An 18,538-nucleotide genomic window follows, 5' to 3' on the forward strand; every position below is an offset into this window, starting at 1 on the left:
TTTTAAGGGAAAATCGGGTACATGATAAGTAACGATTGGTACGGAAAGAGAGAGAGAGAAAGAGAGAGATAAACACAGAAAGAGAGAGAGAGAGAGAGAGAAAGAGAGAGAGAGAGAGAGAGAAAGAGAGTAGCTTGAATGGAGCACGTTGATTCGGTTAATTTAGAAAACGTCTGTTTTCTAGAGCGATTCACGGGACGGCAGAAGGCTTCGCGTGCCTTCTCTCTACTGTCAACTGGAATGGCTGGAGAAGAGATGCCGGTGAATTTTCGTGTCCCCTTCCCCTGGTGGACGTCGCAGTTTCGGTCCTACCTGACAGAAGCCAATCCAGGTGGTGCTCCTCTCGAGCGAGACGAGCTGCCTAGAGCATGCTAGCCGGCCCAGCAATGGCAATACCTCCCGGTACGTATAGAGAGAGACTGAAGTCGAAAGAAGAACACGAAGCAGGAGTAGCACCAGGCGGCCCACACGGCTCTACCCCCACCAGACCACGGAACCGAGCAGCAGAGCGACCGACCGACCGACCTCTTCTCTCCGACCGCTTTCTTGCTCCAACTGCGGCATTGAACACGTTCAACGGCAGCTGGCGAATACCAGCTATCCTCTTCCTTGTCAGCCTTTGCATCTGGCCGCTCTCCTTGTCCTGCTTTCGCACAGCCAGAGCCGTTCTCGAGAGAGGCCGCAACGCGCCGATCGCATGAGTTTGCGATTCGCGTTCTTTGACCTCCTGCCGGCACACGATCGTGGACTCGTGTCGGACCACGGACGTTACTCTTGATACCTTCCACTTCGTGCACGACATCCGCGACGTCATCGATCGAGGATCGATCGACGCGCGGTTCGCAAACAAGGGTAAGGTCCCGCGCGTTCCATCTTTTCGTGCATTTTTTGTCTTGTTCTTTGGTTCGCAACCCTCGTTCCGAAAGGAGGTGCCGTCCAAGTCGATCTTCCCGATCGTGAAATCGGCCATCATTAAACCGAGCATTCTTTCTCGAGCCGTGGCAATTCGGAAGAATCGACGCCGGTCAATTGTCGCGATCGTCGCAGGCAGCGTGAGTACCGTTAGATCGACGGATTCCATAGGTACACGGAGAAAGTAGCCGATATCATGTTTAGCGCTATTTTATAATTGACTTTGTGAATGCAGTCATGAGTCGAGAAATTGAATGTATTAAACGTATAGTAGGTGTGGGAGCTTCTTTTATTGATGCGCCCACTCTTCAATGGGCACTTCAACCGTTATGGAGGTGCACTGTAAACGAACGTATTTTCCCGCGATTGAACTTTCTAAAGCTATTTATATTTTATACACACACGTAAACGCAATGTAATGCAGTCGCGCGTTTTTGAGATAGTTCGACGTCTCTGCTACGGGAAAATCAGTAGAAAACCTGTAAATGTTTAGAAAGCTAAATACGATAAAATATTAGTTTGTATAAGTTCACGAATTTGGCAATACGTATGAATATTGAATGTCCATGTATGTACATATATACACGCACAAAATGTGATATAATCGAATGCGGTTATATGTACACCCTTGCTATTAACTACTTATAAGTATTCCGACACTCATAGAAACTTAAAAAAACCTAAGAAATCATTAGGAAATTGTCAAAACATTTTGGGAAAACGCTGAGCTATAAAGAATTCATATATTCAATAGTATAATAATAATCTTATTAATCTTCGATGTATCAATATAATAAAATTACATTATTCTATTTGTTGTCATTCGGTTCCATGCAGAATATAAACGATTTTACGATATACATTCAGATCTTCAGCAGATTTATTGAACTTCTCTATTTCATTTCTTCAATGGTATTTAGGTTAAAAATTGTGAAGTTTAATATATAATTATTATAATTTACTACATTAGTTTTAACAAATTTTTGTTATAACGTAATGTAGTCGTGTATTCTTGAGATAGTGATTTTTTTAAAGAAAAAAGTTATTAAAAAATTTATTTGCACATAGACACTCATATAGAAAATGTTGCAACTGATAATTTTATTACAATGTGGAAATTGTAAAATTTCATCCGCGCAAACTATATTATCTGGTAAAGTTAAATATTTCATCAACGTTAAATATTGTAGTTTCTTCCGCGACAGAGAAATTACAAATAAATGAACGATGGAAAGAATAAAACCTTTCGCAAGCTGTTTCCTAATAATCTTGTAGCTTCATTGACGTTAGATATTAAGTAAAAAAAGGAAACGAGAGGTTGCTACGAAAATTATAAGAACGTATCGTATACAGCTTTCTGTAAACATACGTACATATATTATATCAAGTAAATGAGATAAAAATCCAAGAAATAATCGATAGACATTGAAATTTATATTTATGAAAAAAAAAAAAAACAGTTTCAATCTATTGGATCAGCTGGTATTTCTAAAATAAATGTCACGAAAATTTCCAAACTCTACAGGATTATAAATCCTAGCTACATATACAAATGTTCTTAGAGTTTACACAAATTATAGGACCATTAGCATTAGGTAGAAAATAACTTATTGTGCCGAGATAAGTTTTATTGGAACACTTTTACCGATGTCTTCGTAATAACGTCATTATTCACAAGGTGAGGAGTTTCGACGAAGATAAAAAGATAGATGCGTGTAACAAGAGATAAGCCGCATACATAAGAAAGTAGCCTATAAATTACACAAAACTTTTCGGTTATCGAGATAAATGGGAAAATGTCGTGTAATCGCGGATTTACGAGTATCGATGCTTTCGGAAAGAAAAACCGTTAAATACGTGCTTCTACAAGTTACAATATGCAAGTCGGATAATTCTTTCTCGATTTACATAGGATACTGGTTTAAGAACTATGTTACACCGTCCGGCCATGAAAATTAACAACAGTTTTGTGGTAATCAATCTACAAAATGCAAAGTAATAACAAGTAAAGGAGGATAATTGAAAATTCAAATATTACGTTGTAACGTGTAATTTCTACGAACTTACGCAAGCAAGTCGATCACCTGATCAGTAATAAAGTAGATAATAAAAATGTAGATGGTATTCTCCTGTAAACGATGTAACATTCTGTTAACAAAGTAAACCTTCGCGATATGAATTGCAAACAGTTTTCAATTACAGAACATTAAATAATCGAGACGCAAGGGAAAACGTCGTGTAATCATATATTTTTAAGATTCGCGAGGTCCGGAATTTCGTTGGACGAGCTATCAAGTTCTTTTTTTTTCCGGTATAAACAGAAAGTCGAGTTAGGAATACGGGAGCTGCTCTCAAATTCAATTACCGCAGTTACCGCGGAAAACGGGGTGGACGGATACGAGGTAGTAAAGGTAGTACGGCTCGCCGGTAGCCAGAGCTCGTAAATGATCTTGAGTTAATCGTCAACCCTGGCTAATTTAATGTACAAGAGATTCCACTTGGTCGTCGTGCTCGGCGTGAATTTCACGAAACCTTAAGGCGCGCTCCTAACGCCGGAATAAATCACTCGATACCCTTTCTTCGGCCGTGGACTGGAAGGAGGTTCGAGGATAATATTCCGCGCGATCGTTTATGCAGATCACGCGTTAAGATTCAACGAAGTTCTCAACGAGAAATCGTCAACGATTTCCTGTCTTCTCGCTGAATTTTATTACGACCAACGAAAATTACTGTCTACCGCCGCTCTTCTCGACACGTAGCGAACAGGTTAGAAATGTTACACCGATGGGCAATGCGTTGTACAAATTTGTAGCATCGTCATACGGTGTGACTGGAAATTTTACTCTCGTAAAAACGATATATGTGTACTACAGACGTACGAAAAGTTACGAGATTCGTGAAATCCTGAAACATGTCGAAGCGTGCAACTTACGTATATTGACAAATCGTTATAACGAAATGTAAATATTTGTTCAATTTCAGAACGTTGTACGTATGTATATAAAACATGCTGTATGTATTTTAATTATTTAAATATACATATACTGTCTCGTATCAAGTGTCTCGAGTGAAGTTGTAAAACGTGTCTATAGTTTACAATTCACGCGAATATCATATAAATTGCATTCAATTTCCATTCAATTTGTGCTCGATGTTTAATACGATCAAACCTTTTATACGTAACGCAAATTGTTTATTCTGTCGTCTAAAGGAACACGATACAAATGTTACATGCAGTGTATATAAATCTTGTGTAACTCAGTGCGTTTAACTCGGTTGCTGCGTAAGAGCTTGGCAATGCATGGTCATAGATCTTGCAAAATTTGCTTCCCACGTATATATCACATATATGTTGTATCGACAATCTCACATGCAGTTTCGGCAAATCTTCGAGCTGGTGTCGAAGGTTAAATTCGCGACAAAAGATAAGGATGTTACTTTTTGTCACGGGCATCGGCGGCGTGTTCGTTTTCTTCGTCGTAATCGACGGAGGAAAGGGCCAAGCAGAGCTAATAAAAAGCTACAGAAAGACCCGAGGCTGCATAACTTACATAGTCGCACGCCTCCACGCGACTCGCGTCCTGCAAGCCGCGTCGCGGCGCGGCGCTCTGGTCTGTTCCTTCTAACGGTCTCAACAGCCGGGATACCTTATCAACCTGTGCTTTCAAGCTCTCCCTTCAATCTCTGTTTAGCGAGCCTGTTTGAACGGTATCAGCATGTTTAACCACCTCCGAGCTTGCGATTAGGCCGAGATATTCCTGTTTGACGTCCAATTATTTTTAAAGCTAATAGCACACAGTCGAACCTCGACTCTCTCAACTCGAATCTCGAGATCTAAAGTCTTCCCCATAGGTAGCAGACTATTAAGTACAACGTTGACTATATGCGTCCTTTAGTTTAACCAAAGATTCCAAATGAAGTTTAACGAAGTTTCCTAGTGGTTTGTCAGACTGTCTGTTGTTCGTCTGCGTCGTATGGGCGGTGGTGTACGCAAATAGCTTTACTAAAAGTTGGTAGAACGAGCACCGTTTCGAATGCATTACTATTGGTTGTAAAATTTATGCTCCTTCGGTGGTCAAGCGTAGAGTGGCGCGTTCAACGACTTCGCGTCTCAATCCTTCATATTTTCCACGAGAGCCGCGTCGCGTTGGCGAGAAGCTGATATCGCAGACGGAATAAGAAAATTAAAGTCGGCTGTTAGTCATTCGTTGGAGCGTTGTTCGTGACAGGACAGTCGACCGTAGGAGCTTCTTACCGTTCGCGAGAATCGTTCATCGTCGATCAAATCTTCTGTCTCTTTCAACAAATGCGTTGCGTACTAGGTGGATCGCGTGCAGCCACGGTCTCACCAGGAAAACTCGTCATGATCGTCACGAATAGAAAGCCAAAGCGAGTACGTGGTCGTTCGATTTATTCCATTTCTCGGTAGGCGCTGATGTAGCTACGGGGTGAGGTAGCAAGAAGTGAAATGAGGGTACGACATCGAAAAGAGGGGAGCGTACGCAGCCACCAACTAGGTACCACTATTATCTGTACGAGAATGCCAAGGTCAACCTCATTCCAAGGCAACAGTGGCCAGTATTGGAGTACGTACCCGTTGGCTGATATCGTCGCACCAAGAAGCTACCTGCTGTATCCATTTTTTCTCGTTTTTCCAGACATAAATTCTAGTAAATGCTTCACTGAAACCTTCGCTTTAACTCTACAATTGCCACGCTACCCTCCTTAATTAAAACCTTTCATCTATCGTTTCGAAATTGAAAAGAGTTTAATCGTTTCTTTGTGCCATCATTGTTTCTCTTTGTCCAAATAAAAGTATCCAATCGTTATTTCGTAACAGTCTGTGTAGTGTAAGTTTACTTGAAAAATAATATTTATGAAATATTTCACAAACCGCGTTACATTGTATTTGTATTTAGATTTCTATAGGTAAATGAAATATAGATATGTTGAAAGGAAAGTTTCGAACCGACAGATCATATCAACATCAAACATTTATATCTGTAGTTCGTGATTACGAAACGAACATGTACCTTCATTAGTCAAGTCTTACCAATGTTGTAGCATTGATCGCGCTTAAACGCAACCATTGAAATATCACTTGCACACAAGACGATATCTTAAAACCAAATGCTGTATCATAAGTTTCCTTTCATCAAGTATACATGGATATAGTCACCGCAGCAAGCAGAGAATTTATAGAGAAAGTTCCCATGAAATTAAAAATATCCATAATTAATTAGAGGGTTTACGTTTGCTAAGAAATTTATTTAAGAAAACGACGTTGCACGATTCTTTCTTAATAAATAACTATATTAATAAATAAAAAGTATTACAAATTTATGTTTTCTACCATTCAACTTTTTAATCAATTTTGTGCTTTTCTATAACAATAGATATTATAGCTTGAAAATAATTTACTTTAGGAATCGAACAATATTTAAATACTTACTTTCGAATAACATTTAACTTTTTCCCCAGTAGCATTGCAGAATATATGCATCAGTTAATTAAGATACCGTGTCCTTTTGAAACGAACAACTTATTGGCGTACAGTACGGTAGTCTATTGCACAATTACTCTCAGCTTATCTCGCGAGTTACGTCATTATGCTTTCTAACTTTTAGTATTACAATTTGTCCACGTAAGTTAAACGTATTGATTACTTGCTTACAACGATTAATAATAATATTAACATTTTTCGATGAAATAGTAAATGATATAAATTGTCTGATTACAGTAGCATATACTTATAGCTAAACAATATGTGAAATTTATCATATGCACGCGTTTTGATAGTTTCGTATTTTCATAGCAAGACAAGCATCTTCTATATCTTATTTTTTATATAAATTATTTGAATCTGTATCGATTATTGCGCAAGGATATGGGAGATTAAGCGAATAAAGTACTTAAATAATTTTCAATAGAATAGAGCATAAAACATAAAACAGTTACAAAATGTAGTGAAATTTCAATACTTTATTAAGGATGTTGCGTAGTTTCGATTTTAAGCGTAACTTTCCTTTATATGACTAACCATCAGCCCGGACAGAACCGGATTCTTCCTTTATTTTTATCTTTTACTAAAATCAAAAGCGTATCAGGTTCTTACGATGAAATATGTATGCTTATACATTATGGATAAGAGAAATTTCTTGAAAATAAGTTTCTTAATAGTACATTATAGACAACAGGAATAAATATATTTTACCGCAATATTTGTTTTTAATATATGCCTTCTATCAAAACTCTATGAACATCAGACTAATTAAGCAATTCATTTTTTAGTAAGGAAGCTATAAAGTTCCATACGTTCGTACATTGATGAATACTTTACTGTGTCATTGCCATATTAATGCCATCTTAAGAAAGTTTCAAGACAAAAATTGCTATTACTATTAATGAAACATAAGAAATAGATAAATTTTTCAATAATGTCAGTTTCGGTATTTTCGTGAACAAACCAGGAAAATTTATCACGTTGTTCCATTTAATTTTTTAATCACAGTATTGAGTAAATATGATATATAAAAATGTAAAGAATGCTTAAAGTAAAATATTCGTTATAATATTTGATGGATGAAACACATCTCTACTTTTATATTCTATTTTATCAGTCATGTTCTCTAAACTATGAAATTCTATGAATATCCGAAGTTTTGTAATAACACGATCAAACTTATATAAATTTCGCGTAATGAGATCTATTTTTTCGTGAAAATATCGAGATTAACCTGATTTTCTATCGATGCTCACTGTCGGCCAGGTACCAGTTACATTTTATTACGTTCTTGCTATAACTACCACATACTACTGCCACCGATGTGTCGTACCTTCTTTGAATGCGTAACTTATCGTCGCTGGTACAGAATTTTTCCTTCAACCGATAGAACCGTGGTTCTATTGCCACGAATGCAGAATACGCTCACGATAAAGGAAGTTCAGTTCACGTGGTTGAATACCGAAGTACAGATTGGAAACTTTGATCGTCGAACGATAGTGCTGGTATTGTCATTGTTGTGCCATAGTTTAACTTCTTTTTATAAATAAAATTTCTTCATCCCACGTATGCTAATTTTATAAAAACAGGAGTATATTAGATAATGGAAAAATATATTCTTTTGCATCTTTTTTAGGCAATAAATTTTCTGAATAAATTTATTCCTAATAATTGTTTTATCCAATTTCGGAAATTCAGCGTGTTCCTTTACAAGAATACATATCTTTATGTAAGATCATATAAGATTATGTATTATGCAATATTACGTAAGATAAATGCTATATAATATTTCACGTTGTTAAATATTTTACATAAAAATCACCATGTACGACAGAAATAATAATAAATACGAACAGTAATAAGAAATAATTTTGTGACAAAGCTGTAATATTCTCCGTTAACGATGATTTCCTTCTTCTTTTGTGGTTTCCAGATAACGTGAACTTAAACTTCACAAGTATTCCACGATGATTTACATCTCCGGTAAATATTGTTCCCAACCCTAGACGTTGTGGTAATATCTTGGAAAGGAAATGATAGTAAGCGACCGATGGAATGGAACAGGTGGTTTTTTATTCAACTTTCGCACGCGACTATTCGCCGCGGATGCAACTGCCTATGAAAAGTAACTGCCATTACTGCAGGTGCACGAAGCTGGCATTGGACATCACGGCCATTGCCAAGCGATCGTTATGAGAGCTTAGTTGAGATTACACCGTTATCAGCAGTCGCGCTTTTGACATCGGGCTAAACCACAAAAACCACAATATTACCTTTTATCGTGCAATGCGGAAGACTTTCAATACGTGGAAGAAAGTTTCCTTGCATTTTTTTCTTCTTTTTTTTGTTCCTTTCTCTGCTTGGAACGCAACAAGGTTAGAACTCTTCTTCGTTATAAAGGATCATTTACCGGAAGAAACTGGGCGCGATGAAGAATAATGACATCGTTGTTCGAAAAGGGAACGATAGAGGGGTAACGGAGTTGGCAACGCACTCGTACTTGAAACGAGATCTCAAGTAATTACGTAGAAAATAAGAAACGACAAAATACTGGACCAAGGAAGACCTGGAAGACATTTTACGTAATTGTGGATAATACGGGAGCATGATCAAAAAGAGTTTAATTCTAGACGACGAACCCTTGTATTCTCTTGTTCCTTTTTTTCAATTTTCTAACAAATCCGCTTTTTTTCAGCCAGAAGGATAATGAAGTTCCTCGAATTCAGAGCATTCGTTATTCATAATCCTCGCGCAGTTTAAAATAATATTTCCATAAAATGGTAGTTCTAGGATCACTCAATACTCTGTGTTTTCAATCTATTTGTAGATTCTTTCACAGCGATAGAACGCTATCCTACATTCATCCCGCTTTTCATTAATCTGAATTTCTCCGCATTCAATCCTCTTCCTTTTAATTCTTTACGCTTTGCTAATGAATATTTCTGTCGATTCTTATTATTAACTATTTCTCGTGGGAAGAAACCGAGCCGTCGGATTATTAGCGCCTGCAATAGAGAAATATTTCGTAGACAATAGAAAAAGTTCTCAGAAAACACACAAATGTGTACAGAAGCAATATACGAGGCAGAGTCTCAGAAAGTTGCGAATGAAAAATAAAAAGAACGTATAATTTTTATAATTCGAAATAAAATACTCGTATTGCCATTCCCAAGGAGAAATGGTTTTGTACATTAAATATTCGTAGCTGTAGCATATCTTATGTTTTTGAAAATCGTTTTACATCTTATCATTTAATAATTAAATATTTTTATTATTCTTTACGTGTTTATCCGGCTTTTAAAAATACAATTCCATTTTCCTCTCAGGCTTTGCCCTCGTAACGAATGTAATTATAGCCTGCAGTTTAAAACTGCCTGACTGACAGGCCCGGAATTATTTTTACCAGTTGCCCTGTACATCGAACATTCCTTGCTTCGTGGTGAAAAATGAAGAAACAATCCACCGAGACGACTGTTAGCACAGGACGTGCTCCGAGTGAACGCATGAGAAATCGTATCAGCTACCGTACACGAAAACGAAATAAAAACCTTAGCTATTTCAGTCTCTTCATAAAAGATTAAAGAAAGATGAAGCGACGAGAGGGACACTGATTCAGCATTTAATGAAGATTTAGCAAGCGTTTCGTCTCGACGTGGCAACGTAACGTTCAATTTTAAAATGAGCATGTATAAAACAAAGTTATGCTTTATGGTTATACGGTTGCAGGCTGCAAATAAGTTTTTTCATATCCATTTTCAACAATTTGAAATTATATAATGTTAAACCATTCCGGAGAGTGGGTATTTTTTTCCCCCGTCAAGGAGATCATACGAATGATGCCTATGCAAGAGATTATAGGTCATGTATCATACATGCAAATTATTCTTATGCTCGTCGTTATAAAAAGAAATACCCACTTGGATATAATGTAATATCAGATGCGAAACGTATCAGGATATTATGAAGAAAAATTTTTAAAAATCGTAGTACACTCCGGCTATAATTCTCCATATGTCCCGTTATATTTTATGTACGATTATTCGATGAATTAAATTTTCGACAGAAAGGCCAACTATTTTTATAAGAAAGTTGTTGTAGTTCTGTTCGGGTTGTAGTTTGAGAACGACATACATATATAAATTGAAAATACATAAGAAAATGAATTATTCTTGTTCATTGCTGTAATTTATTTAAAATCACCAAAGCAGTAATTTAAACAATTTCACGAAGTTGTTACTTATAACGACAAATAATAACAAAGAAAATAATAAATAGAGAATATACGCTGGAAACACATATTTGGAAGTTTTGAAGGTAGCGGGAATATCTCACTTTACAAATGCCAAAAGTATAGAAAAATACATTCCTGTTTGAAAACCTATTAACGTGCGACTTATAACAAATTTATTGTATCCGCAGACGCGGTAGAAAAATATACAATAAAATATACTAAAAGCTTCCGCAAAATTATGTAGGGGAAATATCTTGAAATTTACAGCGAACGAATGCTATCGACGTTTCCTGTTTCAATATTCATTTACGCATATCGTTGCGCATCGCGTAACTTGAAGCATCCGCTACGAACCTGCACTGTTCACCAATACTTCCTAATAAATAACAGAACATTTAATCGTAGCAACGAATACGAACAGCGTCCCGGACGTATCCTGGACATAACGATTACTAAATTTTCTTTAATGTCTTGTAGATGTGGATGACGCTACGCGCGCCACACGAATTCCTCGATGATTTGAAAAAAAAAAAAAAAAAAGGTGGAAAGATTAAACGAATAGGTAAGGTAATTTATTAACAGCTATAAAAGGTTAATTAAGACAGCCCGGTGGCAACATTCAGCTGATGTTTGGAGAGAATTCCGGAACGATCGTGGAGCTACAAGCGAGAGTGTGGTCGTCAGTATGTCCGCGATAAGAGTTGTCAGAGTGGTTCGGAGCGATCAGTACCGAAGACGGTCCACTTCACGTCTCGCTCGAGAGACTTCCTCTCTCGAAAGCTGCCGAGTAAATAAAGAGTTCAATGGGCCGCGTGGTCGTTTCGGAATGACAAGAAAATACCTTGAATTCCATCGTTACGTTCTTCCTTCTTCACCATCTTGATCGTCTCTCTTTGCACGCGCTGCCTTATTTCGTTTTTTTCTCTTTCGTTAGAGGAACAGCGACATGGAGCAGCAGCAGCAATGGCAGCGGAGGATCGGACGAGGAAGGAGGAAGACGGTTGGTGAAACTGATTGTTCTGGTCGTATCCGGAGGTCGAATAACATCCTTAGATCAGCCAGGACGCATTGTGCCACGGATGAAGTGAACGCGCAAAGTGTTCATCGAACGTGGAATTCGCTTCGGAAATGAGATCCGAAACTCGTTTTCAAGTTCGCGGAAAAATTTAATTCTACGTTTCAGCTGAACGCCGACGATACTTGGGAGAGTTAGCCTTGGATGGAACGATCGAAATTTTACAGAAGGCAAGGAGAAAAGTAATTATTAGTTCGTATTAAGCAGACCAACTTACTTATTGCGTTTTTGATGGTGTTTCATGAAGCATGCGATAGGCTACAGAGAATAGACGAAAGACTTTTTTATTCGAATCTTGAAGGATTCTTAATACATCTACGGATCTTTAAAAAATCAGTAATTAATTATGTTAGACATTACATTTCTCTTAAGGTGGTACGTATAATATTATATACGATTTACGTATGGCTTATTTTAAATAATCACTCATTACGTACAATTTATACACTTTACATTTTTAATACTATTTTAAATAATCGTTTAATCGTCGTGTACCTGTATGAATATTGGTACGTTATTTTCAAATGCAATTAATTAAATACAATTCATTTGGAACAGAGATTTTTTTCGAATCACAGCCGTCTATAGGTTTACAGTATCGAATTTGTTGTTTAAATAATTTCTGCAGGAATTTTAATGTAGATCTTTGTTATTTATATATTCCACTCGTAAAGAATTCCAGTAAATACGATCAGAAAACATAAATTCCTCGCACTAACGGGCTGATTACGATAGAAATATACGCGCGTGCGTTTGAAAATATTTTTCGGCAAAAGGATCTCGTTCACATTTCCTTCCAAAAGGAAATATGAAACGTATGATAAGTTAATAAGGAAATTTCTCGATTGAAGCAAAAACACGTCAAAACAAATTCACCGGTGCACAAAACGTCGGCTACGTATGACACGCGCGTACAGCTTTTTCAATGTACAGTTAGGTATTTCTGACAGGAACTCATATTTTTTTCTTCTTATCATAACAGCCTCGCAAATCACGCTGTGGGAAGCATGTTAAGAACGAAACCTCAAGTTGCTCTTGTACCTCGATGTTAATCATAATAATTTTTAATCGCAAAAAGTAAAATACGATGCTCGATCCTGACCACACGCAACGACTGGGCTTTATTCCCTGAACTTGTTAAGACGGTGACATGTTATGTATTTTCCTGGAAGGCAGCTTTACCCTGTTAGCGTCCTTGTAAAGGAATTAAAATATCACTGAATATCACGCAGCGTTACGTGCCGAAACGAATAAAAAAATATTCAAGTTTGTTTTCTCGCGTGTGATAAGCAACGCACTTGTAGCTTATACATTATGAAACGATTCACTTTTAAATATTGCGCTACATACGCGGTTCAAAACACGTTCGAAATATCAAGCCTCTTTCATAGTGCGATAAAATAACAACGAATTTAGAATGCACCTTTATCCTCAAGATTTCCTACATGCAAAAGATGTATGATATTAAAGCTCACGATACGTACGGCATGTACGATGATATTTAAGACGTAATTAAATTTTCCAATACCGTTAAAAGATTAACATTGAACTTAAACCATAGCAAAGAATCGGTTAAAAAATGTACGTGTCTGTAGCGAAGTATCTCTCTAGTTGTAACTCACGCGTGCTCATGTTAGCAAGCAGCCAGGTAATTTCAGTAAACCATTTTAACAATCGAACCTACTATCTTCTCCTTTGTCGATTTTCTTTCTCCCTTCAGCGATTCCAATAATCCACACAATAGGAAAGCACTCGCGATGCATTCCAATTACACCGGCGAACGTATTCCATGAGCATTCTCTATTAACCAGCGATGTAGTAGCTAATAGAGGCGAAAATGGTATCGGGTATCGTTAACAATAACAGTATCTAGCCAGTAATCTATGCAGCGGAACGTTATCGTTTGGGAAGGATCGTTGAAAAGCGGTTGAAGCGAGAGCGCAAATTGGCGAGCTCGTGCCAAGCGTCGAGACACCCTCGAATCCGGTGCTAAGATCTTTCGATTAATTCGTTGCCGACGTCTGTCGTTTCCCAGAAACCCGCGAGAAGAGGCGTTGCTCTTATACGCGCTATCGCTTGCCACTCGCGAGTCTCACGAACGACCACGTTCTTCTTAATTCACCGGAAGGTGTTTCAACTTTAATCCGAAGAGTGCCATTAGGATTGACTAAACGCCTGGCACAGACCAACCGTAAAGTTCCAAGTGCAAAGTCTACTATAACCATCCCCTATCCCCGAATCTTCCGAGTTCTTCGACCAACCAAGCTGCCACTCTTACTAACCCCGAAGAAAAAGAATCCATCCCCGTCTTCTTTGTTACCAACGAATATCGAGGCCTTAGGCAGACAGCGGAATCTTCCAGATAACAAGAAGACGCTTTCGCTTGCTGCATCGAAGGATCGCGGAAACGGAAGCTCGGCGACATTCGCTTTAAATGTAGAGTCGCGTCAGATATCGCGTACGTGTGTAGATGTATACGTATATACGCGTGCATACGTACAAGGACGTACTTGTATCTGATACTTGCGCGTTAATGGTCTCAAGGAGATGCAGTTTCGTCTTTGGTGCTTCGCGTGTATCGACACTCGTTCAACGTATTTATTGAATAACGTAGTAATCGTTTTACTTGTTTCGTAAATATACGGTGGCCATGAAAAGTATTGCCCAGGATGCGGGTTTTTATGCGTTATGACCAAAGGTGCGAAAATGTACAGATTGCATGTAATATGGAAAAAAGGATGAAATATTTAGAATACAGTACTTGTTAGGGTATTTATTGCGTGAAATAGTTTTCCGCATGGGCTCCACCTTTTTAGTCGTGTTTATAGAAATATGAATTTGCATAAATATCCGCGGTCTGGTATTTGCATGTACTCTTGTTTTCCACTGAAGTATGACGAAAATCAAGCATAACAAAAATGCGGTGGAGGCTTCGTTTTTTGAGAAAATCAAGTTATCTTTTCGTCGGGTTCTATATTTTCTTTTCAATCACATCAAATTGTTTGTAGCAATATGAAACTACTGCTAAATGATATAAAATTTGATATGTAAATTTTATAATAAGTGCAAGTCTGTGCAAATCGTTTTTGTGGCCACTGTATTAGAAGGAATTATAGAAAAGAATATGCATTTCCTGCGATAGAACTTCGAGTTTGCTTTTTCTCTAAAATTATATTGTACGATACGGTTCATCTTAACATGTAGAAACACGTAGGTTTGTATAAGTATAGTGAGATTTCTTTCAGGATCTAGCAGAAAATGTTTGCAACTTGCACAGATTCTACTACATATAGCGAAATAATGATGGTAAATACTACACGGAATGATACGAGGTAAGCACACTTAATTGCAAACGTGATAAGGAAGTAGTAGGACGAGATGGTAAAATCACTTTCATAAGATAAAACAAACAAGAATAATATAATTTTTGGACGTGTTACACTTTACATAGATATGAAAATGATAAAAGTAAGTAGTAGCGTTTATAGAATACAATCTGAAATGATAGTTCTTTACAAAAATTTAGAAAATACAAATTTTGTTGAATAATGTTTTATAAAATTCATACGAAATTACATATAAGGAAATATAAATATAAATGAAATATAAGGAAATATTTTTCAAATGAGAATGAAATGAATTAACCATACAAATAAATAATACTATCTGATGTATTATATTATAAACATAAATATAAATACATATATTATATATTATAAATATAAAATTTTACTAAAATCAAAGTAACTCAACAACAAAGAACATTATATCGTATGTTTGTTGATATCTTGGTAAATATATACATTTTTTAAAGAAATGCGATAATTAGATATCAATGGTCAAGGTTTCTATGTAATGTACACAGTAAATTTATTCTGCTGATGTCGTTTACGCAGAATTCCTATCGGCCAATACACAAACACACATGCTCGACATATAGATACGTGTATCGACAATAATGAAAGAGCAGGTGAACAGGAATTTCTTTTTCCTGGAACGTGACATAGGGTTCGAAATGTGACTGTATACTGTATACGAAGGTAAACGGGTTGCAAACACCACTTCAGCTGAACTTATAACTAAAACGTCGATGAATTATTCAAGGAGACACTCAACTGAATAATTGATACACATGAGAAGTCAATGGGCGCATATACATATGTATCTATGTAGTATGCATACGTATGCTCGCGGTTCACTTTGCAAGCCAACGAAAGTATGCTTTCTGAACGTTTAGCAGCTGCACAACATGTAAATTGCTCAATTTTATCCCCAATTAATTCTATGGCTTGACGCGTCTCTCGAAGCAATGAGGAGAAAATTACTGCACGAGACACATGATTTTGAATTATGTTTTCGTTAAGTTCAATTTCGATTTGAAACTGTTATGTTCGTTTTATATTTTTATACTTCGTCCGTTTGAAATAATGACAAAATTAATGGTGCTTTCGCCGTTTCATTTTCATTCTACTTTTTTGTTACTTTTGATACAAATAGAGTTACTTATTCTTTCTTCAGCATATAATAATTTAGTAATAAATATATCTCTTCTTTAATGTTTGTATTTTTCTATTTTTGACAGCCTAATTACGATAAATAAATTGCCAATAATGCAACTATTATCACTTATTTTTATTTCAATAATTTTATTCTTGTATTACATAGGCATTGCACACATACACCTGATATTGGCACTTATTTTTACTGTGCATCAAATTTTTGTATCTTCTTATGTTTTAATTCATCAAATGACGCAACTAATTAAAAAGAATATATAATAATATAATAATAAGATATATAATAATATTATAAACATTATATATATAATGATACATTTTTTGTACAGGGCGAACAAGATAAATATATCGTACAGAAATGTCGATTATTTCCGCAGATGGTACAGAATTTTTATCACAGATTATTGATCGTAAATATTAACAGTAAAAGATACTTAAATTCCCAAAATTCCGTCCTAAATACTGCAAAGTTCTGCTCTCGCTATAGCTGAACTCCACAAAATTGAAATTAGGGGATCCACGATCCTGAGGCTGCTGGGACATTGCTGATGATAAGCATTCTGTGGTTTCGTGGAATCTCAATATTGAGCTGTCATTAATTGCAGCGATGAATCTCTGCGGTATTGTCAAATTTCGTGGCATTTGACGAGATCGCATTGTTTATATCAGAAAAGGAACTTCGGTAGTGAGTTACGTTCATACATTTGTAGATATACATATTGTACGATATATTAAATATAACCGATGAATTCTTAGCTCATTAAAGAGAGTAAAATCTTTTTCTCCCACTTCTAATGAATATATTAGTATTTGAAACATTATTCCATAAAAATAGAAATAAAAATGAAAATCTATAGAAATAATTTGCATTAATAGACACCATAAATATAAATTCGTAGTACAAACGAAGTCAATCAGATCCTATGGCTTCGCGTAATTCGACATCGAGAATAACAAAATTTCATTGAAGGTTTGATTGAATTCGCCTAATTTTCTAGACAAACTATGTAATATATTGAAATAGCAAATTAACATTATTATATAAAATAAATTAATTATATAATACTACACACACATGAATATTATTCAAATATTGGAACGGTATGCAACATGTATTAAATCTCTATTACAATGTACTTCAATTAAAATATTTCTTTTAATGCACACCTTCAAAGCAGGTCATTATAAAGTAATAATTTGAACGAGTACAAGCAAAAACAAAATTTAATCGGTATTAATAATCATTGGTTAATACCGATTGAGGAATACCTGTAGCTACTAATTTCAATATACCGATAGCCGGTTATTTGAATTATATTATTCAAGTTAGTATACATAATTCATCGCGCGTTCCTGATACCTGCTAGCTAGGGCCTATATTATGCGTAAATTTCGTAGTTGGCTGTTCGCTTTACACATATTGTGTACTGCTGAATTGCCGTTGACCCTTCCATCCTGTGTACACGATTTTTTTTTTTTTTTGCCAGGAGATCGTCAGAAGATGAAATCAACCACCGTGTGTAATTAAGCAGCGATGCTCTGAATAATGATTCGCTGTTTCCTCTTCCTCTTTGGTAAATAATGGCGAACAAGTTTGTGTACCGGTGCGTTTCCATGTGGTCAAAGATATTTCCTTGTGGCCAAAAGTTTTCGAAAAATCGGCTATTCGCCGAGCGTAATCTTATGCTAATACAGTGAACGCTTTTTTCCACGTATAATTGAAAATTAAGATTAATCATTTATTATTACCGCGTTAAAAATGACTCGAAGCGTTGAGATATTTTAAGTAATATTTCACATGCATCGCGGGGAATTTTAAAAAGCGGGCGGCCGCATTAATTTGAATTTTAAGAAGGCGAGCAAGACGCCAGGTAGGTACGAGGAAGGAAGTTGAAACTCTTCCGGAGACGAAGGTAAAGGTTAAGTTGTAAACTATAAAATAGTTGAGACTGTGTTGCTATTTTTAAAGGTTCTTCTTTCTTTCCTCAAAATCTTTCGAACAGATATTCAAATGATTTAAAAAGTTACGTTCTATTATTTTAAACCGTAGTATCTTGTTCCTTCGTGAATATTACTTTCATTTGTGTGTGTGTGCTACGATTGTACAATGTACCTCTGTGACACTGCAACCGTACGAGTTTATTAAATATCTGTTGTCTTGATTTGATCTTCATCGATGTACTATCACCTTATTCAGGAAGATCATGTTTTTCAAGAAGAAACTATGCATCCGCAGAACAGGAAAAAATATATTCCTTGAGTGTCGTTTCTTTACTCTATTTACTACTTACAAGTTGAAA

General features: G+C 36.3%; 1 protein-coding gene across 4 annotated transcripts in view; it reads right to left on the reverse strand.

Annotated features, from left to right (window-relative positions):
- Positions 1–18,538, reverse strand: part of LOC138181830 (EGFR adapter protein) — a 283,132-nt gene that overhangs the window by 49,616 nt on the left and 214,978 nt on the right. The window lies entirely within an intron of this gene.

Source organism: Bombus flavifrons, chromosome 7, assembly GCF_040668555.2.
Source record: "Bombus flavifrons isolate JBK064 chromosome 7, iyBomFlav1_principal, whole genome shotgun sequence".
Lineage (NCBI taxonomy): Eukaryota > Metazoa > Arthropoda > Insecta > Hymenoptera > Apidae > Bombus > Bombus flavifrons.